The sequence below is a fragment of the Macaca nemestrina genome, chromosome 3, assembly GCF_043159975.1.
Source record: "Macaca nemestrina isolate mMacNem1 chromosome 3, mMacNem.hap1, whole genome shotgun sequence".
In the NCBI taxonomy this organism is placed as follows: domain Eukaryota; kingdom Metazoa; phylum Chordata; class Mammalia; order Primates; family Cercopithecidae; genus Macaca; species Macaca nemestrina.
The window spans coordinates 15,312,786-15,335,843 of record NC_092127.1 but is presented as its reverse complement, the minus strand read 5'-3'; the positions used below and the strand labels follow the sequence as shown (position 1 = coordinate 15,335,843).

Genomic DNA, 23,058 nt, shown 5'->3' with positions numbered 1-23,058 from the left:
TAACCTTATCTTGGAAGTGACGTGGTTTCTTATGCATCCTGTTCTCTGGGAGGGAGTCTCTAAATCCAGCACACACTCAAGGGAGGGGGGTTACGTAGGAGTGTGGATATCAGGAGACAAGGATCATGGGGGGATATCTTGGAGGCCACATAGCATATTGGCTTATTAGAGAACCTGACAGTTGAGACCTTTGAATCCCATTCAAAATTATAACTTAAAATTTGGTTTGGACTTGTTATTTATAGTGAAAAACCTAAGAGAATTGTTCTAAGATTATAGAGAGTATTGGGATTTTTGAGATAACTTTAGAATTATCATTTTTATGAATTTAATTTGTCTGGTTTATTAGAGTGATTCAAGTACCTTGGAAAGTTTTGCTTATCAACTTAGGCAAGTAAAAAGTAAATCAAATACGTTAACTTTATAAGTGCTATCTAAAATGTTTAAGACAATCAAATTAACTAAATTGTAAGAAGCCTGATTGCTTAGTGCATTCTGCTATCCAAGTTACTCAAACTTTAGTCAAAGAACAATTTGAGAGTAATTGTTAAATTTTACTGAATTTATAAATAGAATTATATGATGTATATAAATTTAAGGGCTTAAGATAAACTAAATTTGAGAACATTTTACTTTGACAAATTGAATATTAATTTAAGAAAATCTCAGTAGTCATGATTTGTTCTTATGGTGTAAAAATATATCTATTACATATAACATAATTGGATTTTTATATATACATATATATACACACACACGCACATACATATGTGCCCATATGTATGTATAAATGTCCTCAGAGAAAATAAAATCTTACATTGACAAAAGCTAGTCTTCAGAGAGGGGAAGAAAGAAGATTTAAATGAACCAGAAGAAAGGAGGAGTGCTAACACTTCTGGAGAGCCTAGTTCCAGTTGTTCCTGCCTTTAGTGACATTTATATTCTTGAGTTCTGTAAGATACCTTAGTCATTACACTTAAATTGGAGATGATTTTTTTTTCACTTGAAACAAACAGTCCTAACTCATCTATATATTTCCTTGACTCTCTGTTGCAGAGTTGTAAATTTGTGAAATAGCACAAAGCCAAGTTGAAGACAATATCTTCCCTAATAATGGTAGTGCAGTGAGAGCCAGTCAGAAAAGCTCTCCACCTTGGCAGCAATGAGACTAAGACTTTTATGCCTGAATTGCTATCTTTCTTTTCCAGGTCAGTACATTTCCTCATATATTAAAGTGGATTTAATATCTGGTCCTTAACTCATGTGGATATGGGAAAGTAATAATAAATATTACTAATAAATAATAATAGTAAATATCAAAATGTATTGAAAAGTGATTCTAGTGCAAGGTTGAAACTGTTAGTTACATTTCAATGATCTTTCCAAGGGAGTTTTGTAGTACTCATTCATTTTGTAGTGTTGGAATAATAATGGTAACTGTCTTATACGATTATTAAAGGATTTGAAATGCAGTGCCTGATACAGTATCTGGAACAGAGTATGCCTTCAATAAACATGAGTGATGCTGCTGATGTGTTAAAAAATTATTTTTAGACAGGGTCTTGCTCTGTTGCCCAGGCTGGAGTGCAGTGGCACAATCGTGATTCACTGCAACCTAGAACTCCCAGGTTCAAGTGATCCTCTTGCCTCAGCCTCCTGAGTAGCTGAGACTATAGGCTTGTGCCACCATACCAGGGTTTTTTTTTTTTTAATTTTTCAGAGAGACAAGGTCTCTCTCTGTTGCCCATGCTGGTCTAGAACTACTGGGCTTAAATGATCTTTCTGCCTTGGATTCCCAAAGTGCTGAGATTACAAGCATGAGCCACCATGCTGGACCCTGATGTGTTTCAAAACTTTGTGCATAGGATCTAAAAACCTATGAGTTATTCTAGAGCTCTTCCTCCTTTTTCATTGCTCAGTTCCAACCTGACACTGGATTCTATTTCCCTAATTGTGGTCCTTCCTGTGTTTAGCTCTTTAGCTCCATTGTTACTGCATTTATTAAGACCTCTATCATCTTTCCTATGGAATGTTGCAAAATTCTTCCACTTAGTTCTCCAGACTTTCAGGTTCACTCTTATATGTTTTATTCTGAATCAACCCCAAACATAAACCTGTTCATCCAACTTCTTGATTAACATCCATAAAAAGTTCCCCATTGCCTAGATAAAATGCAAACCTCTTAGAACAGCACTCGGGATGCTTCATGCTTGCTTCCAGCCCCAAGTTCTACACTAAACTCATAGAGAATTATAATCAGAGAACTGACTACAGTATTTTTTTTAACTAATTATGCAGTGTCTTTCTCCCTGGGACATCCCTCCTCCCAAACTCTTAAGAATCTTTCAAGGCTCTGCTCAAACATCTCCTATTTTATGAAGCCTTCCCCTCCCCTGACTCACTCAGGCACAGTTCTCATTATAACTGCCTATTAACTTTGTACATAAATCAATTACAATCATTATAACATGAAATTCTGTCTTTTTCTTCCTTACTTGTTGGTTTTCCAAACACAGTTGTGAGCTCCCAAAGGCAGGCACATAGCTTATTTATTTTTGGCTTTTTACCATTTAGTATTATGCTTGGAGTTGGTACAGTGGCTCACATCTGTAATCCCAGCACTTTGTGAGGCTAAGGCAGGAGGATCACTTGAGGCCAGGAGTTCAAGGCCAGCCTGGGCAAGACATTGAGACCCCCCTCTCTACAAACAATTTTTAAAAATTAGCTAGGCATGATTGAATGCACCTGTAGTGTTAGCTCCTCAGGAGGTTAAAGTGGGGGGATAACTTGAGACCAGGAGTATGAGGCTGCAATGACCTATTATCACACCACTGAATTCCAAGACCCTGTCTCTGGAAAAAAAAAAAAAAATTAAAGGTAGATCAACTGATATTCTTGGAATTCACAATATTCCAAATTAAAATAAAAAATTCACTCAGTAAAGATCCTACTCAAGAAATCTAAGAAGATTATTTAACCTTCCTCATCAATTTCTCTCATACTGAGGGAAAGGCCTATTTTAGACTATAACAAAGCACTAAAATAAAGTAAAACAAGTTTGTCCCATTCTTTAGGTAGGAGAACAAGAATGTTTCATTTCTTTAGTTTTTAAATCTTTTTAAAATTTATTTTTAAATTTTTCTTTATTTTTATTTTTTATTTTTATTTTTTTGAGATGGAATCTCATTCTGTTGCCCAGGCTAGAGTACAGTGGCGCAATCTCGACTCACTGGAACCTCTGCCTCCCAGTTTCATGCTATTCTCCCGCCTCAGCCTACCGAGTAGCTGGGATTAAAGGTGCCCACCACCAAGCCTGGCTAATTTTTGTATTTTTAGTAGAGACGGGGTTTCACCATGTTGGCCAGGCTGGTATTGAACTCCTGACCTCAGGTAATCCACCTGCCTCAGGCTCCCAAAGTGTTAGGATTACAGGTGTGAGCCCCCATGCCCGGCCATTTCTTTAGGTTTTTACATACAGATTAAAACACCATTGAAGTAAGATTTGTTACAAATAAGCTGAAATACAACAGACTTGATTGACTATAAGTTAAAAGGGACTTTAAAGAAGGACTCATTTCCCCTTTTTTAAACTTTTTGTTTCTGTATAAAGGACAGGAACACCAACAGAGAAGGATTCAGGGAAGTTTATGACTGACAATTACTATGGGGTTGACTCAAGGTTTTCCCTCTACTATAAAGTACTTACAGAGTCAAGAGAGAGTAAGTGAAAAAAGATACCAGCATCTGCCTTAAAGAGCTCTTTTAAAAAAGAGGAATTATTTAAAAGAGTAAGTTTAAGTAGAAGCTGCTATGTCTATCCATTCTGGCTTTCTGCTCATCAAGATGTGTTTTCATGTGTGTCTGTCTATGTGAAGAACTCTCCAAGTACTGTTATTTTCCTTCGTTTGTCTTGTTTTTCCTTCAAGTTTTGAACATTTTACAGCAATGACAGAAAACAGAATTGTTCAGAGTCCAATATTCCTCATTAGTCATTCACCACAACTTGTAATAAAATGGATAAAAATAATGGGAAGCAGAGATCAATCACTACTCTGTTATACTGTGTATGAAATAATTTGAGATACAGACGCAACCCAGCAATGCTGGGGCCTGACTTGGGATATTTCAGAACACATACAGAAGTAATCATCCCGAGATGAAATCTTGTGACAGAAAGGACAGTTTTGGATTACAACTGATAAATCCCCACCAATACATGGCTGAAATCAGCCAACAAGTAAAGAGTATTGCTACAGACCAGGGAAACAGGGAAAGCCTGTTTATCTGTCTTAGGTGCTACGATTACAGTATGAAATGCTTATTCATTCTCTAATTGAATCTGAGTCAACAATGATTATAAACATCTGTGTGCAGAAAATTAAATTCAGATATCTATACCTTATGTTTTTATACTAGGCTAAATACAAAAAACATATTTATCTGCGGTTTATCCAAATCTCTTCATAGTATATTTACCCTAAAACTCCCACCACTCCCCACACATCTCCCGATCTTCATTTTCTTCCATTTGCAGGAATCCCACCCTAACCATCCTCCTGCTCACTCTCCTACCTGCTTCACTATGGGAAAGATTGCAGATGAGTATAAAATGGGAATGAAGTAGGCAAAGCCAGGGTGGAATTTAGGGGAACTTACAATTTGATGAGGAGTAGCCCAGATAAGGCCTGAATGGTGAATTGTGGTCTGATCGCGAAGGTTCTGGCTGGAGGGCTGGATTCATGCCTCTGGAATCAGAGGCATGTGTTAGATAGATTATACCAACAACAGTATTTAGGGTTAATTGACTAGAACAGAAACTGGAGACTTGAGAGTAGTTATGAAAAGAATCAAAATACCTTAATACACATGAAACTATGAGAACTTGGCTTTTGGCAGTGAAAGTGGAAGTGGATCAGAAAAGAAGGAATGAAAAAAGAAAAAAAGAGATCCTATGCTAGAAACATGTAACTTTCCCCCTCAATCTCATAAATCTCAAATGCAGCATGTTCACCCCATAAAATGCTAGGTATCTGCTTGTTAGTCCCATACACTTATACTGCTCTCTCACTGATAAGGTAGAGGAAGAGGAAAGAACAAAAAAGATTAAGTGTTATCATGACAGTTCAGTGGTCATCAGCTAAGGACAGTAACATTTACTTAGGAAGACTAATGCTGAAAACATCATTCTTGTTAGAGAAATCTCCCTACCCCGACTCTGACCCACATGAACAAGAAGCATGAACCAGGCCATTAATGAACATTTTGTCACAACATCTAGATAACATAAATGTTGCATTTATCCAATGTTAGGTGGCTACCATGACTCAGAGGCTGCAGGGAGGCACCCAGCAGGCACTAGATTGGGGCAACAGCAGAAGTAGCAAACTAGAGCCTATGATTCTGGAAGTATTCCTACCAAAATTCTTCAGATAGTAAATGGAATGGAGAAACCAAATGTTAGAAAAAATTAGAAAGAAATCAGAATAGGGAAAGAATACCATAATGATCCTTTATGATTAAGAAAATATTACTATGAATTGTATTTACTTTGTGTAAACTGAACTGTGATGACTTATATAGTACTATAGAATAGAAAGTTTAAGGAGCTCTCAAGGTCATTCGGTCCAACTTCTCACTTTTACAGAGATCTTGTGTATAGAATCTCTAATATGTAACCAGCTGGCATCAACCACCATCATCTAAATTATAGCAATTTTTTCTGCCATTGAAAACTACAAAGGCATTTCATTTGGAGTATCTTAATTCTGAAGGTACCTTCAACTACATCCCTTTCACCTTTACTCATTCACAGTTCTGTTTACAGGAGGCAACTATGTCTATTCTATTTCCTTATGGTAATTTCAAGTATTTGCAGTTGTGTGTGTTTTTCTCCCATTGTCATCAAGATAAAATCCAAACTCCAGATTGGCAAAAGTCTCTTAAAATGTGATACTTAGACTCAAACACAGTATTCCAGAAATCATCTAACCAATACAAAGAATGAACACATTAACTTGCATGTTTTGGAAATTTATATTTCTTTTAAGACAGCCTAGTGTGCCTTACCCATTTAATAGACACTTCATTCATCCATTCAATAAATATTTATTTGATGCACACCATATTCCGTGCACTGTTTTATATGCTGTGATTAGGTAAAGAACAGAAACAGGTAAGGTCTTCGTTTTTATAGAGTTTATGTTATGGTAGAATAGAAAAAAATATAATGAAAAAAAAAATGACTAACATAAATTCACAGAGGATCAGTGCTATGAAGGTGAAAACAAAATAAGGGTAGTGTGATTATCTAGAATGGGATAACTAAGTGATTAATTTAGAGTGGAGGCTCTGGGATGCCATGTTAAGGACACATTAGAGTCAGGCTGTTCTTGGAAATATTTGGGAAAAGAGACATCTAGGCAGAGTGAAGAGTGAGTGCAAAGTTCCTAAAGGGCATATGCTTGGCACATTCAAGGTGCAGAGAAGCTAGTGAAGCTAGAGTGAAGTCAGGAAGGGAGTGAAAATAGGTGAAATGGGAGATGGAGTATTTGATCTTATTTGCAACCAGAAACCACTGGAGGTTAGTAAAGAGGAGTGTGGGATGTTCTGACCTTCAATGTGATCCTTGATGCAACTGCCGTTGACCCTTGAACAATGAGGGACTGAGGCACTGACCCCCCGGGGCAAGGCTGAAAATCCACATAACACTTTTGACTCCCTGCTAATTTAACTACCAATAGCCTACTGTTGACCAAAAGCCTTACCAATAACAAATAGTCAACACACACTTTGTATATTGTATGTATTATATACTGTATTCTTGCAATGAAGTAATTTAGAGAAAAGAAAATGTTAAGACAATCCTAAGGAAGAGAAATGTATTTACTATTCATTAAGTGGAAGTGGATCATCACAAGGCCTTCAGCCTCTTTGTCTTCCCATTGAGTAGGCTGAGGAGGAGGAGGAAGAGGAGGGACTGCTCTTGCTGTCTCAAGGGTGGCAGAGGCGGAAGAGATGGAAGAGGTGGAAGGGGAGCAGGAGATGCAGGCACATCCAGTGTAACTTTTATTGAAAAAAATCCATGTGTGAGTGGGCCCATGCAGTTCAAACCGTTTTCATTCAAGGGTCAACCGTATTTGTATTCTATTGGGTCTACTCATTGTATACTCTTTTCTTTATTTCCTCCCTTTGGACGCATCAATTAAATGTTATTATTTAACTATCTTCTAAATTACCGTATTGGTTTTAGTAATTAATGTAATTAATTAGTAATTACATTACTTAAATTCTGTATTACATTAGGCTTTCTTGACTTACTAATATCTAATTTTAATTAGTGGGGTTTTTTTTGTTTGTTTTTTTTTTGACAGTCTCACTTTGTCGCCCAGGCTAAAGTGCAGTGGTGTTATCTCCACTCACTGCAACCTCTGCCTCCCAGGTTCAAGCAGTTCTACTGCCTCAGCCTCCTCAGTAGCTGGGATTACAGGTGCACGCCACCATGCACAGCTAATTTATGTATTTTTAGTAGAGACGAGGTTTCACCACGTCCATCAGGCTGGTCTTGAACTCCTGACCTCAGGTGATCCACCCACCTTGGTCTCCCAAAGTGCTAGGATTAACAGGGGTGAGCCACTGTGTGTTTTTTTTTTTAACCAAATCTTTGAAAATACAAACACCTTAGAACACTTTAACTCTGTTTGATCCCACCTGCCTTTCATGCTTTTGTGTATTTTAATTCTACGTGTGTTTTAAATACTAGAACTCATTATTTTCCTGACTTAATATAGTAAATATTCATTTAGATTTCCTCACTCCTTTTCCATTACCCTTCAAATTACCCTGAATTTCTCTTCCTTCATCTGGAGATTCTTTTTCCCCCTGAAAAATTCTTTACTTGTATTTCTTTGAATCTGAATCTATTTATGATGAATTTTCTGATTTTATTTTTTTCCTGGAAATGCCATTAACGCACCCTCTTTGATTTTACAAGATTTTTCTTAACTCAATTTAGAACTTATATTCAGTTTTTATTCATTTGGAACCTTAAGATATTTTTCACTGTGTTCTGACTTTCGTAATTTCTGCTAAGAAATTAGTGGTCAATTTTATTTTTGCTTCTTGTATAGACAGTGTGCCTCCCCCTGCTCCCCTTTTAAAATTTCTTCTGGTCATTGGTTTTCAGTGGCTTTTACTACTATTTGGTGTGCCTTTTTTCTTCTTCTTGCCATTTGTATTGCTTCTTGAATCAAGCAGCTTAAAATCTGATTACTTTGGAAAATTCATTGAACATTAGTTACAAATAATGCATCTGCTTTAATTTCCTTTTTTTTTGCAGAACTCTAATTACACCTATGTTAGACTGTTTTGGGGTTTTTATTTGTTTGTTTTTTTCTGCCTTTTTGAGATGGAGTCTCGCTTTGTCTCCCAGGCTGGAGTGCAGCTGTGGCATCTCAGCTCACTGCAACCTCTGCCTCCCGGGTTCAAGCGCTTTTCCTACCTCAGCCTCCTGTGTAGCTGAGATTACAGGCGCACGTCACCACATCCAGCTAATTTCTGTATTTTTTGTGGAGACAGGGTTTCCCCCTTTTGGCCAGGCCAGTCTCAAACTCCTGACCTCAGATGATCTGCCTGCCTCGGCCTCCCAAAATGCTGGGATTACAGGCATGAGCCACCACGCCCGGCCTATTAGACTGTTTTTAAAGTCCATATCTCTTTTATTCTCTTTTCTGTATTTTCCATTTCTCTTTCTCTTTTTGTTTCAATCTAAATATTTTCTACTGGCTTATTTTCTATTCAGAAATCAGATTCACAAATCCTCTCTCAAGCTATGTTGAATCTCTTATTCTATTGTTTTCTTAATTTCAATGTTTTTTCCATCTCCAAAACTGTTCTTCATTGTTTCTAGTTTTTTCAAAAAATTCCCAATCTTTTCTTCTAATTTTTGAACATGTCAATGACAATGATTTTAAAATCTGTTTCTGATAACTCCTATATCCATCCCCTAGGGGCTGTGTTTGTTTTCATTTAATTATTATTATTTTTTCCTGTCTCTTTATGTGTCTGCTAATTCTTAATTAAGTGCTAGAAATTGTATAAAGAATTGTATATGCTCCGGTTTATAATTTTTCTTCAGAGAGGGGTTCATTAGCTGATGGCACATAGGTAAAGTAGTCGCCTGTCTGATAAAGATGAAGCTCACTTGAGCCTAGGTTTTAGTTTTTGTAAGGCCTGCTCTTTATTTCTGGTTTGCCTGTGTGTGTGTGTGTGCGCAATACAGCCTTTTTGGAGCCTCAAATGAAAGCCTGGGCCATTTCTTTGTATTCTACCTACTTGCTGATTCAGGCAAATAATTTATTGGAAGTTTAAAAATTTTTTTCCTTGATAGTTTTGTTCCCAATGTTTACACTGCAATTTCCTTTCGCTGCCTGATTGTACTGGATTTCACCAGTAAGTATGATGATTGCAATGTTTTTTGGTGGATACTCTATAATAGACTAAGAAATCTCCCTTCTCTTATTAGTTTTTAATAGTTTTTGTTGTTGTTTTTGAAAATGTATGTTGAATCTTATCAACATCCAAAAGCTTTTTCTACATATATTGATGTGACCATACAATTTTTCTTTTGTAGTCTGTTAATATGTAATTTTCACAAATCATATTTGAATGTGAGACCAAATTCAGTTACTGTAACTCCACTTGTTTATGATTTTTTCTTATTTTTGATATAAAAGAACTTGTTTTTCCAATTTATTTAGGAATTGTATATTTATGTTCATTATGGCAAAAGTGAGATTGTCCTATACCTTTTTTTCTTTTTTAATAATGCCTTTTCGGTTTTCGAAATCACAGTTATAAGTTGGCAGTTGTCTCTTTCTCTGTACTCTGGGTGAGGCAGAGTACATTTGGAATTGTTGCATCTTTAAATACTTGGTAGAATTCACCACTGGAACAACCATCTAGGCAAGGAATGTTCTTTATGAGAAGGTTTTTAATTATAAATTAAATAAATTGTTGAGATTGCAATCTCTTTAGTAGTTATCTAACTAATCCAGTTTTTCTGTTTCTTCTTCTGTTGGTTTTGGTAAATTGTTTATTGAAGGGGTGGCCTACCCCTCCACACCTCTGGGTGTTTCTCATTAGGTGGAACGAGAGACTTGAGAAAAGAAATGAGACACAGAGACAAAGCATAGAGAAAGAAAAAGAGGGCCCAGGGGACCGGCGCTCAGCATACAGAGGACCCATGCCGGCACCGGTCTCTGAGTTCCCTTAGTATTTATTGATAATTATCTTTACCATCTTAAAGATAAGGGAGTGGTAGGACAATAAGATCATTTTAGGGAGAAAATTAGCAGTGAGACATATGGATAAAGATCTCTGTGACATGAATAAGTTCAAAGGAAAATGCTGTGCCTTGATATGCATATGCAAACATCTCCATAAACCTTTTAGCAGCATTGCGCCAACAAGTCCCACCTTTTGCCCTAAGGTGGTTTTCTCCTACCTCAGTAAACAGAGCATACAATGGGGTCTCACAAGGAGATGTTCCATTGCCCAGAGACGGGCAGGAGACAGATGCTTTTCTCTATCTCAGCTGCCAACAACCACCAAAAGGCCTTCTTTCCTCTTGTACTAGTCCTCCTCAGCACAGACCCTTCACGGGTGTCAAGCTGGGGGACGATCAGGCCCTTCTCTTCCCACGAGGCCCTATTTCAGACTATCACATGGGGGGAAACCTTTGACAATAACTAGCTTTCCTAGGCAGAGGTCCCTGCGACCTTTGGCCATGTACGTGTCCCTGGGTACCTGAGATTAAGAGAATGGTGATGACCTTTAACCAGCAAGCTGCCTTCAGGCACTTGTTTAACAAAGCACATCCTGCACAGCCCAAAATCCATTAAGCCTTGAGTCACCACAGCACATGTCTCTTGCAAGGACAAGGTTGGGGGTAGGGTCACAGATTAACAGCATCTCAAATGCAGAACAAAATGGAGTCTCTTATGTCTACTTCTTTCTATATAGACACAGTAACAGGCTGATCTCTCTTTCTTTTCCCCACAGTTTATTTCTAGGCATTTGCTTATTTTATATAAATAGTCAAATTTACTCATAAATTTAATAAAATAATTGAACTTCCTTTTTATTGTCTGTATGACCTGTTTTTATTCTTGAAATTATTTATTCATAATTCTCCTTTCATTGCTAATAGTGTGAGGTGTTTTACTCCAGTTTCATCTAATTTTGACCCCATCAACAGGGTATTTCTGAGCAAAATAAAAAAAAGAGGAACAGCTGTAGTGAATAGCCATTTGATAAATTCGAATCTACTGGTATTGGTTCCAGTAGGAAACAAATGGCACTCTCAAACTGGGCAATTTTAAGTTAATTTAGTAAAACAATGATTTATAAAGTTATCTGCAGGACTCAGGGAAAGAGGAGAAATAGCATAGGACACTGGGACTGGTAACTGCAGGGAGATGTTACCACTTCTGGACCTGGAGGAGCAAAGGAGGGAATGATAACTAGAACACAGTGTGAGTAGCTGTGCCAATGACTGCCTGATAGATACTGAGATAACCAAACCAGGAATGAAGTCAAGGAGAAATACCTTGATCTCGCTTTTCTCTAGATCTCAAGTCTCTAGAGAGTCTCCTACTGCCTGAACTAAATCAGGTGCTGAAAGGCAAAGGAGTAGTCAGTCTTTAACCTGGAGCTCAAAGCAATATTAAGAGTGAATCTAGAGGGCAAATCAAGCTATCCAATGTGTGTTGGAAAGCCATTTTGTTATACTTCTTAGCAATTGAGAAACTCATGGACTCTTAAGAATAGTAAATCACTTTGCAAGAAAGCTGCCTTCCAAATTTTGCTTTCAAAAATTGGAAACAGATATCACCTGATAAATCACTTAAAAAGCTTATTTTGAGGACAGATTACTATGTGTTTTTGCAATATAATTTAGAGGGAGCTCAAAGAACTGAGTGGTACTATTATAACAAAACTTTCATTTACATCGGTTTACTTATGTGAACAATTTTTCTTAAAATTTATTGCTATAATGGGACTGGAATCGATCCTGATCCTTACTTTATCAATAAATAATATTTATCTTTGACTATATTAATTATTTGAGGGAAAAGCTCCATTCATATTGGTAAGAATGCATTTCTGATACATTTTAATTTCCAATTTAAAATAATTATTCATAAAAATGTTAATATTATAGCTATGCTTCTCCCTGGAATGTTACCCCAGTGGCCAAGAAACTGCCTGTGCTTACATCTGGGAAATCAGAGCTGGGACTTGCCTGACCCAGCGCCCACCTGGCTTTGCCCCTCCACACACCCTGGTAGTGTAACACAACGGACAGGGTCCTTTGGGATCTCCATGGCCTCACCCATTGCCCAAGGCACCGGAATACCTCCCTTGGGTAACATAAGGCAAGCACAAATTTCACAGCAACCACCATGGCTGGTGCTGTTTTGCAAGTGCCACCTCCTGGCTGGGAGCCAATGGCCTCTAGCCTTTTATAACATATGCAAGAACAATCACACAGAGCCCTGGAAAAAGAAACATGGCACATGTATACATATGAAACAAACCTGCATGTTATGCACATGTACCCTAGAACTTAAAGTATAATAAAAAATAAATTAAAAAGAAGAAAACTTTTGTGTGACTTCGGCCTTCACCATTGACTGCATCACCCTAGCTAACCAGTAGGTCTTAAGTCTGGTTATTACTCAAGTAGTATATTGTCCACATGCCCCGTATATTACTATTACTACTATCATTTGAGAAAGTCAACACACTAAGGCTATTTATAACTAAGGAAGTCTCAGAGTCTACATCACTGCCCTCCTAACTCCATCAGAGCTGGCGCTGTTACCCGCTGCCGTGAGACTAGAGGACATGTCACATCACTGGATCCCTTGCAGACATTTTCTAGCACCAGCTTGGAGCGTGGGAGACCCACGGGGTGGCTAGACCCAGAGGAACAGCAGCATTCACAGTAGTCTGGTTCTCAGCGACACCTACTCATAGCTGGAGGGGGAGTGCACCACATTAAGGAACACCCCATGGGACAAAAGAAGCAAGACTGCAGGCCTTGAGTCCCTGAACTTTCCACTTGTGGGAAGTTTGTTTCAGCAGAGGCACAGGTACAGTTCTGGGCTTAGTGGGGAAAGTCTGCGGCTCTTATTCCAACAGTCAGGCAGCCCTGGTGCTCATGAAGGGTTGTGGAGATGGGGACTTCTTCTCCCCTTCATCTACCATGACAGACACAGCTGGGGCAACTCCTATGGGAGCTTGGCATGGGTAGATCTGTAGACAGCCTTTCTGGAACATTTCAGGACCGTTCCTGAACATTTCTGCAGCATTCTCAAAGGAAGAGTGCCATCCAGGCCTGTTCAAAATGTAGAGTCACAACCCCTCTCTACATGGAGCATGAGCCTTCCTGCAGATGAAAAGAGGTGCCTGTCTGATGTGAGCAGCTGGAACACTGAGTTAGGGGTGTGACGGAAAAATGGATTGCTTTCCTGCTGGCTGGAAGCAGAGCTGTGGCAGCTCCCTATCTATCCTCAAAAATACCTCAGTGCGTTTCACTGATAACTTCGCCAGCGACTGCGGTAAAGGCTGGGATCTCTGCCTATACTGGGGTTTGTATTTACCTGCCTGCTTTAGCCATAGCTGGTTTTGACCTGTGGGCACCTCAGACTGGCCAGAAGACTGAATTGTTCAATCCAGTGAATAAAAAATACTAGGGGAAAAAATTTTAAGTGCACATCTCTGGGAAATGAGATAAGCTTCATGAGACCCCTGTTATTCCAGCCCAGTAGGGGACAATGAACCTGCTCACACACCCAGCACATCATTACTGCAGCCAGCATTGAAGAAAGCCATCACACAAAGATTCTCCATAACCAAGGAACTCATACAGAGTCTTCACCACCGAAAGCAACTAGAGCTGAAGCTAGGTGACAATAAACTATAAACATTAAAGTCACATCCTCAAGGGGAAACAAGAGATATAAAAAAACCACAGTCTAATAAAAAATAGATTCAAGAATAATAATAAATAGTTTACCCAAATAAGAAGGAACCAGGAAAACAATTCTGGCAATATAAATAAATAGGGTTCTAGAGCACCCCCCAAAGATCACACTAACTCTCCAGCAGTAGATCCAAATCAAAATGAAATATTTGAAATACATGACAAAGAATTAAAAAGGTTAATTATTAAGCTATTCAAGGAGATACAAGAGAAACCAACATAAGGAAATTAAATCAACATGAAGAAATTAAAACCAACTTAAATAAATTATGAAAGCCAACATAAAAAAATTTTAGAAAATCAGGATATAAATGAAAAAATTTCTAAACAGATACATGTTTTAAAGAAAATCCAATCAGAACTTCTGGAAATGAAAGACACATTTAGGAAACTACAAAATGCAGTGGAAAGTCTTAACAATAGAATAGACCGACTAGAAGAAAGAATTTCAGAGTCTAAAGATAAGGCTTTTGAATTAATCCAATCAGATAAACACAAAGGAAAAAGAATTAAAAGCAATAATCAAAGTCCTCAAAAAATATGGGATTACATAAAATGGCAAAACCTAAGAAACATAGGTGCTCCTGAGGCTGAAGAAAAGTTAAAAATTTGGAAAAATTATTTCAGGGAATGATTGAGGAAAATTTCTCTGGCCTTACTAGAAATCTAGACATCCAAGTACTGTTATGCCCAGACCGTTTATTCCCCGAAGAAGACCACCAGAGTCCAGAGTCAAAGCTAAGCAGCAAGGATCTTTATTACAGGTTCGAACCTGGAACTCTCCCTCGCTCGTGAAACGAGACGGGCAGGAGAGCTCCCCCACTCAGCTCCGAACAATGTTATATAGTCTAAGAAAAGTGGGCATAGAGTTATTATACAAATCAGATATATGATTGGCTAGTGTTTGAACAAGGCGATTTGGCTAACTATGATTGGTTCCTGCCATTTCTGATATTTTGGTTCAAACTTTGAGGCGGGAGAGCAGGTTTATGGCAGCAAGAGTTTATCTTACTTAAACACGTCTTGTGACCTTGCCTCAGAACTTACAAAATCTCTGGTATGTGCAAAACAAAATCTCTGGTACGTGCAGAAAACCAGGTACTCACAGAACTTACGAAATCTCTGGTATGTGCAAAGATTAGAGAGCAGAACAAGGGTGTAGCGGGTGGGGGGCGGGTACACATCTATCTTTGTGTCCTTTCAGTACGAGAAGCAAATTTTTTTTTTTTTTTTTTTTTTTTTTTTGAGAGAGTCTCACTCTGTCACCCAGACTAGAGTGCAGTGGCAAGATCTCACTGCAACTTCTGCCTCCCGGGTTCAAGTGATTCTTCTGCCTCAGCCTTCTGAGTAGTTGGGATTACAGGTGCCCACCACCACACGACTAATTTTTGTATTTTTAGTAGAGACAGGGTTTCACCATGTTGGCCAGGCTGGTCTCGAACTCTTGACCTCAAGTGATCCTCCCACCTCGGCCTCCCAAAGTGCTGGGATTATAGGGCTGAGCCACTGTGCCCAGTCCAGAAGCGCAATATTAATGTCAAATGCAAATAGTCTAAATGTTCAACTTAAAAGGTACAGATTGGTAGAATGGATTAAAAAAGGGCATCACCAAGGCATATAGTCACCAAGTTATCCAACGTCAATGTGAAGGAAAGAATTTTAAGAGTAGTGAGACCAAACATCAAGTAACTTATAAAGGAAAACCTATCAGACCAATAGCAGACTTCTCAGCAGAAACCTTATAAGTCATTAGGGACTGGGGTCCTGACTTCAGTCTCCTTAAACAGAAAAACTGTCAATTAAGGATTCTGTATCCAGCAAAACTAAGTTGAATAAATAAAGGAGAAATAAAGTCTTTCTTAAACAAGCAAACGCTGAGAGAATTTGTCAACAATAAACCAACTCTACAATAAATGCTAAAAGGAGTTCTAAATCTTGAACCAAAAGGTATATATGCATCAGACTGGAAACTCCTGAAAGCATAACATTCACAGGACTTATAAAACAATAACACAATTAAAAAATCAACACATGCCTGGAAGAATATCTCACAATTCAATATTAATATCAAATGCAAATGCCCTAAATGATCCACTTAAAAGATACATTGGCAGAATAGATTTAAAAAAAATCAAAGACCAAATATCTGCTATCTTCAGGAGACACAGCTAACATATAAGGATTCTTATAGACTCAAGATAAAGGTGTGCATAAAAGTATTTCATGCAAATGGAGACCAAAAGTGAGTGGGAGCAGCCATTATTATATCAGATAAAACAGACTTTAATGCAACAACAGTAAAAAAAGAGAAAGAAGGGCATTATAAATTGATAAAAGGATCAATTCAACAAGAAGATATAACAATCCTAAATATATATGCACCTAATGCTAGAGCTCCCAGATTCATAAAGCAATTACTACTAGACCTAAGAAAGGGTATACAGCAACACAACAATAATGGAGGACTTTAACACTCTACTGACAGCATTAGACAGATTATCAAGGCTGAAAGTCAAAAAAGAAACACTGGACTTAAACTACACTCTAGAACAAATGGACCTAGCAAACATTTACAGAGCATTCTACCTAAGAATACAGAATATACATTCTTCTCATTAGCACACAGAACATTCTCCAAGATAGACCATATGATAGGCCACAAAACAAGTCTCAATGAATTTTGAGAAATAAAAATCACAGGCCAGCCACGGTGACTTACACTTTTAAACCTAGCACTTTCGAAGGCCTAGGTGGGAGGATCATGAGGTTTAAGACCAGCCTGGCCAATATGGCAAAACCCTGTCTCTACTAAAAATACAAAAATTAGCTGGGCGTGGTGGGTGCCTGTAATCCCAGCTACTCAGGAGGCTGAGGCAGGAGAATTGTTTGAACCCAGGAGACGGGGGTTGCAGTGAGCCAAGATCATGCCATTGCACTCCAGCCTGGGCGACAAGATGAGACTCCATCTCAAAAAAAAAAAAAGAAAAAGAAAAAGAAATAAAAATCGTATCAAGTATCTTCTCAGCCATAGATGAAAAAACTGGAAATCAATTCCAAAAGAAACCCTTAAACAAATATACATGGAAACTAAACAATCAACTCCTGGATGATTTTTGGCTTAACAATGAAATCAAGATGGAAATTTAAAATTTTTTTGAAATGAGTGATAAGAGTGACATAAGTTATCAAAACCTCCGGAATACAGCAAAAGCAGTAAGAGGAAAGTTTACAGTGCTAAATGCCTACATCAAAAATTATTAAAAATCAAAAATTGACAACCTAACATCCTAGCTAGAGGAACTAGAAAAATAAAAACATGAAAGCCAAATCTAGTAGAAGAAAATGAATAGCATGCGGCCAGGGGCGGTGGCTCACGCCTGTAATCCCAGGACTTTGGGAGGTCAAGGTGGGCGGATCACTTAAGCTCAGCAGTTTGACACCAGTCTGGGCAACATGGCGAAACCTCATCTCTACTAAAAATACAAAAATTAGTTGGACTTGGTGGTGTGTGCCTGAAGTCGCTGCTACTTGCTGGGGCTGAGGTGGGAGGATCGCTTGAGTCTTAGAGGTTGATGGAGGCTGCAGTGAGCTAAGATCGCATCACTGCACTCCAGCCTGGCTTTCAGAGCAAAACCCTGACCAAAAAAAAAAAAAAAAAAAAAAAAAAGGAAAGAAAGAAAGAAAGAAAAGAAAAGAAATAAAAAGATAAGAGCAGAACTAAATGACATTGAAATAAAAAATAAATAAAAGATCAATGAAACAAAAAGCTGGTTCTTTGAAAAGATAAACAAAATTGATAGACCACTGGCTAGATTAACCAAGAAAAGAAGGGGAAAGATTCAAATAAGCTCAATTAGAAGTGAAAATGGAGACATTTCAACTGACACCACAGAAATACAAAAGAAACTACAATGAACACCTAAATGCATACAAAATAGAAAATCTAGAGAAAATGAATAAATTCCTAGAATCATACAATCCTCTTAGCTTAAATAAGGAAGAAATAGAAATCCTGAACAGACCAATCACAAGCAATAAGATTGAATCAGTAATAAAATAAATTGCCAACAACAACAAAAAGCCAACAGTCCAGCAAATTTACAACTAAATAACACCAGTCATTCAAAGAAGAATTGGTACGAATTTCACTGAAACTTTCCAAAAGATTAAGAAGGAATCCTCCGTAACTCATTCTACAAAGCCAGCTTCACCCTAATACAAAAGCCAAGAAAGGCCATAACAAAGAAAGGAAACTCCAGGCTAATATCCCTGATGACTATAGATGCGAAAGTCCTTAACAAAACACACACAAAACAAATCCAATAGCATATCAGAACAAAAAATAATTCTCCACAATCAAGCAGATTTCATTCCATGGTTACAGGGATAGTTCAACATATGCAAGTCAATAAATGTGATTCAGCTGGGTACAGTGGTACACACCTGTAATCCCACCACTCTGGGAATCTGAGTTTGAGACCAGGTTGGGCAACATAACGAGACCTTGTCTCTACCACTACTACTACTACTACTACTACTACTACTACTACTACTACTACTAAACTAGCTGGGTATGGTGGTGTGCACCTCTGGTCCCAGCTACTTGGGAAACTGAGGCAGGAGGATCTTGACCCCATGAGGTTGAGGCTCCAGTGAGCTGTGATCATGCCGCTGCACTATAGCCTGGGCAACAGAATGAGACCCTGTCTTTAAAAAAATGTGATTCATCACATAAACACAATTAAAAACAAAAATGATATGATAATCTCAATAGTTGCAGAAAAGTCATTCAATAAAATCCAGCATCCCCTTGTGATAAAAACCTTCAACAATCTAGGCATAAAAGGAACATACCTCAAAATAATAAAAGTCATATATGACAAACCCACAGACAACATCATACTGAATAGAGAAAAGTTGAAAGCATTTCTCCTAAAAACAAGAACAAGACAAGGATGCTCACTGTCACCACTTCTATTAAGATAGTACTGGAAATCCTAGCCAGAGCAATCAGACAAGAGAAATAAGTAAAGGGCATCCAAATTAGAAAAGAGGAAATCAAATTATTTCTGTTTGAAAGTGATATGATTTCATATGTAGAAACCCCTAAACACTCCTGCAAGATCTGATAAATGAATTCAGTAAAGTCTCAGGTTACAAAATAAATATACGCAAATCAATAGCACTGCAATACATCAACAATGACAAAGCTATGAATCAAATGAAGAACTCAGTTCCTTTTAAAATAACTACAAAAAAAAAAAAACCTAGAAATATACTTCACCAAGGAGGTGAAAGATCTCTACAAGGGGAACTATAGAACAGTGCTGAAAGAAATCATAGATGGCACAAACAAACAGAAATATACACCATGCTCATGCATTAGAAGAACCAACATTGTGAAGATGACCATACTGCCCCAAACAATCTATAGATTCAGTGCAATTCCTACCAACATCATTCTTGAGAGAATTAGAAAAAAACTTCCTAAAATTCATATGAAACCAAAAAGAGACAAATAGCCAAAGCAGTCCTAGGCAAAAAGAATAAATCTGGAGGCATCATCACCCACCTTCAGATTATACAAGTCTATAGTAACCAAAACAACATGGTACTGGTAAAAGATCAATGGAACAGAATAGAGAATCCAGAAATAAAGGCAAAAACAACCAACTGATCTTAGGCATAGTGTACAGAAACATAAATTGGGGAAAGGACACCCTATTCAATAAACGGTGCTAGGAAAATACAATAGTCACATGTAGAAGAATGAAATTGGATCCCTATCTTTCACCACATACAAAAAGTAACTCAGGATGGATTAAACGCCTATATTGAACATCTGAAACAAACAGACAAACAAACAAACAAAAAAAACTACAAGAAAATCTAGAAGAAACTCCTCTGGACATTGGCCTGGGCAAAGAATTTATGATTAAGACTCCAAAAGCAAGTGCAACAAACACAAAAATAAATACATGGGGTGTAAGTAAACTAAAAACTTCTGCATAGCAAGAAGAAATGATCAGCATAAGCAGATGACCTACCGAAAGGGAGAAAATATCTGCAAGTTATACATCTGACAAAGGACTAATATCCAGAATCTACAAGGAACTCAAACAAATCAGCCAGAAAAAAAACAAATCATCCTGTAAAAAAGTGGGTAAAGGGCGCGAATAGACATTTCTCAATAGAAGATATACAGATGTCCACAAACATGAAAAAAATGCTCAACATCACTAGTCATCCAAGGAAATGCAAATTAAAACTACAATTAGATACCACCTTACCCCACCCAGAATGGTCATTATTTAAAAAGTCAGAAAAACAATATATGTTGGCATGGATATGGTGCAAATGGAATGCTTATACACTGCTGATGGGAATATAAATTAGTGCAACCTCTATGGAAAACAGTGTGGAGTTTTCTTTCTTTTTTTTTTTTTTTTGAGACGGAGTCTCGCTCTGTTGCCCAGGCTGGAGTGCAGTGGCGCGATCTCGGCTCACTGCAAGCTCCGCCTCCTGGGTTCACGCCATTCTCCTGCCTCAGCCTCCTGAGTAGCTAGGACTACAGGCACCCGCCACCGCGCCCGGCTAATTTTTTGTATTTTTAGTAGAGACGGGGTTTCACTGTGGTCTCGATCTCCTGACCTTGTGATCTGCCCGCCTCGGCCTCCCAAAGTGCTGGGATTACAGGCTTGAGCCACCGCGCCCGGCCGGAGTTTTCTTAAATAACTAGAAATAAAGCTACAATTCAATCCAGAAATCCTACCACTTGGGTATTTACCCAAAGGAAAAAAGTCACTATATCAGGAAGACACCTGCATGCATATGTTTATAGCAGCACAATTCACAATTGTGAGGATATGGAATCTAATATATATTATATTATCCGCTATATATATATTTAATATATATAATATCTCCCATGGAATACCACTCAGTCATTAAAAAGTATGAAGTAATGTCTTTTGCAGTCACTTGGATGGAATTAGAGGCCTTATTTTAAGTCAAGTAACTCAGGAATTGAAAACCAGATACAGCATGTTCTCACTTATAAGTGGGAGCTAAGCTGTGGGTATGCGAAGGCATACAGAATGATATAATTGACATTGGAGATTCAGAAGGAGGGCAGGATGGGAAGGGCGTTTAGTATGAAAAACTACTTATTGGGTACAATGTGCACTACTTGGGTGACAGGTTCACTAAAATTTTAGACTTCACCCCTATACAATTCATCCATGTAAGCAAAAACCACTTGTACCGCTAAAGCTATTAAAATTTAAACATTTTAAAAAATGTTAATATCATTGTATTTTGATCAATTGTATATTATTTTAACTGTATCAAATCCACTTAGACCTTATGAAAAACAAAATTCAAAATTCAACGTGTGTGTGTGTGTATACTTGTTGCAGAGCTATAATCATAACATTCACAGAAAAATATTTAGAATAAAATTCTGTAGAGGAAGCAACTATGAGTTGAACGATAAAACAAAACAATACAAAATTTCTGACTCTTGAGAAGGACCGTGTTCTTGAATTTTAAAGTGGTTCATAAAATGGTTATGGTATTTATCACCCATTGGACATTTTTAAAGCCAATATTGAAAATCTACAAAAGTAACTACTTTGTAATGAATTTAAACTTCTATATATCTTATATTTAAAACTTAAAAATATGAGAGGGGTATGGCAGGAATAGCCAGCTCTCCAGCAAAGATAAATATTTACCTTTCCAAAGGGTAGCACTGTTGCTGGAAAGTGAGTTCCTAGGCAGAGTTTACATCTCCCAGCACTAAGAGCCCACCCTTGCACCCAGGTGGGACCATTTAAGTAGCTCTACAAAAGGTATCAGAAAAGGCTGAAGTGATTAAGGAGCAGGTGTGCCTTGTCCGCCCTCTGAGTAGGTCCCAAGGCTCTGAGAGATGGTGGAGCTATGAAATGTAAAGGACCTGAATCTCTGAATCACCCCCTTTGGCATGCTTCCCACTCTACACCTGCATTCAATTCTTGCATCTGAGAGTAATAAATTTTTATTTTGTTCAGCCCCTGCGATTTCGGGAATTATCTCCTATAATACCGAGCATTACCTTAGCTAATACAGATTGATTCCAGAAGTGAAATGCCGCCAAACAACAACAAACCTAATGTATCCCGCATTGGCTTCACAGGTGAGTTGTGGGCTGTGAGGCTAGAAGAGTGCAGGACCACGTTAAGCCAAGATAAAACATTTGGTGAGTATGTTCCCTCCCATGCCTACCCAGATCAATTCCTATGTAAAGGGGTTCAGAGATAGAATGATAATGGTATGTTTTTTGGTATTTTCTGATTACATCTAGCAAAGTATAGAACCAAGAGGTGAGCTCAGGCTGGAATTGGCTTGTTTGCAATTAAAACTTAAAGAAGAGGTAATCCAAAAATGTGGAGGTTTTTGGGTTGGAAAAGTCAACTGCTTCTAGTCTCTAAGCACAGAAAGATAAGACTCAAGGAATGTTTTCTGCATGAATGATCCATTAACCCTTAGTTATGACACAAATTTCAAGTGTGAGTTCTATCCAAGCCTACTTTCCTCAGTGTATTGCCATTATGTTGAAAGAAGAGAGGAATAATGAGTGGGTAGGGTACAAAATAACATATCAGGCTTGAAAATTATGACTGTTAATGACTTATGACTTTAAAAATATTTCAGTGTTTTAAAGCAAATGAAATTCACTAGAAGTAAATAGATCAGACCTACTAATTTTTTAATATGATGCACAGCTGAAGAAATCCCAAGTCAGAATTTAAAAGCTTTTAACTGGGCTGGGCCTGGTGGCTCACATCGGTAATCCCAGCCCTTTGGGAGGCCTAGGTGGGCAGACTACTTGAGGTCAGGAGTTTGAGACCAGCCTGGCCAACACGGTGAAACCCCATCTCTACTAAAAATACAAAAATTAGCAGGGCGTGGTGACATGTGCCTGTAATCCCAGCTATTTGGGAGGCTGAGGCAGGAGAATAGCTTGAGCC

General features: G+C 38.0%; 1 long non-coding RNA gene across 1 annotated transcript in view; it reads left to right on the top strand.

Annotated features, from left to right (window-relative positions):
- LOC112424021 (uncharacterized) overlaps positions 1-23,058 on the top strand; it is a 54,254-nt gene that overhangs the window by 26,227 nt on the left and 4,969 nt on the right. Inside the window, exons 7-8 of the long non-coding RNA XR_011620800.1 lie at positions 1,057-1,208; positions 22,224-22,286. This is a non-coding gene — a long non-coding RNA (uncharacterized lncRNA). The remainder of the gene's footprint in view (positions 1-1,056; positions 1,209-22,223; positions 22,287-23,058) is intronic.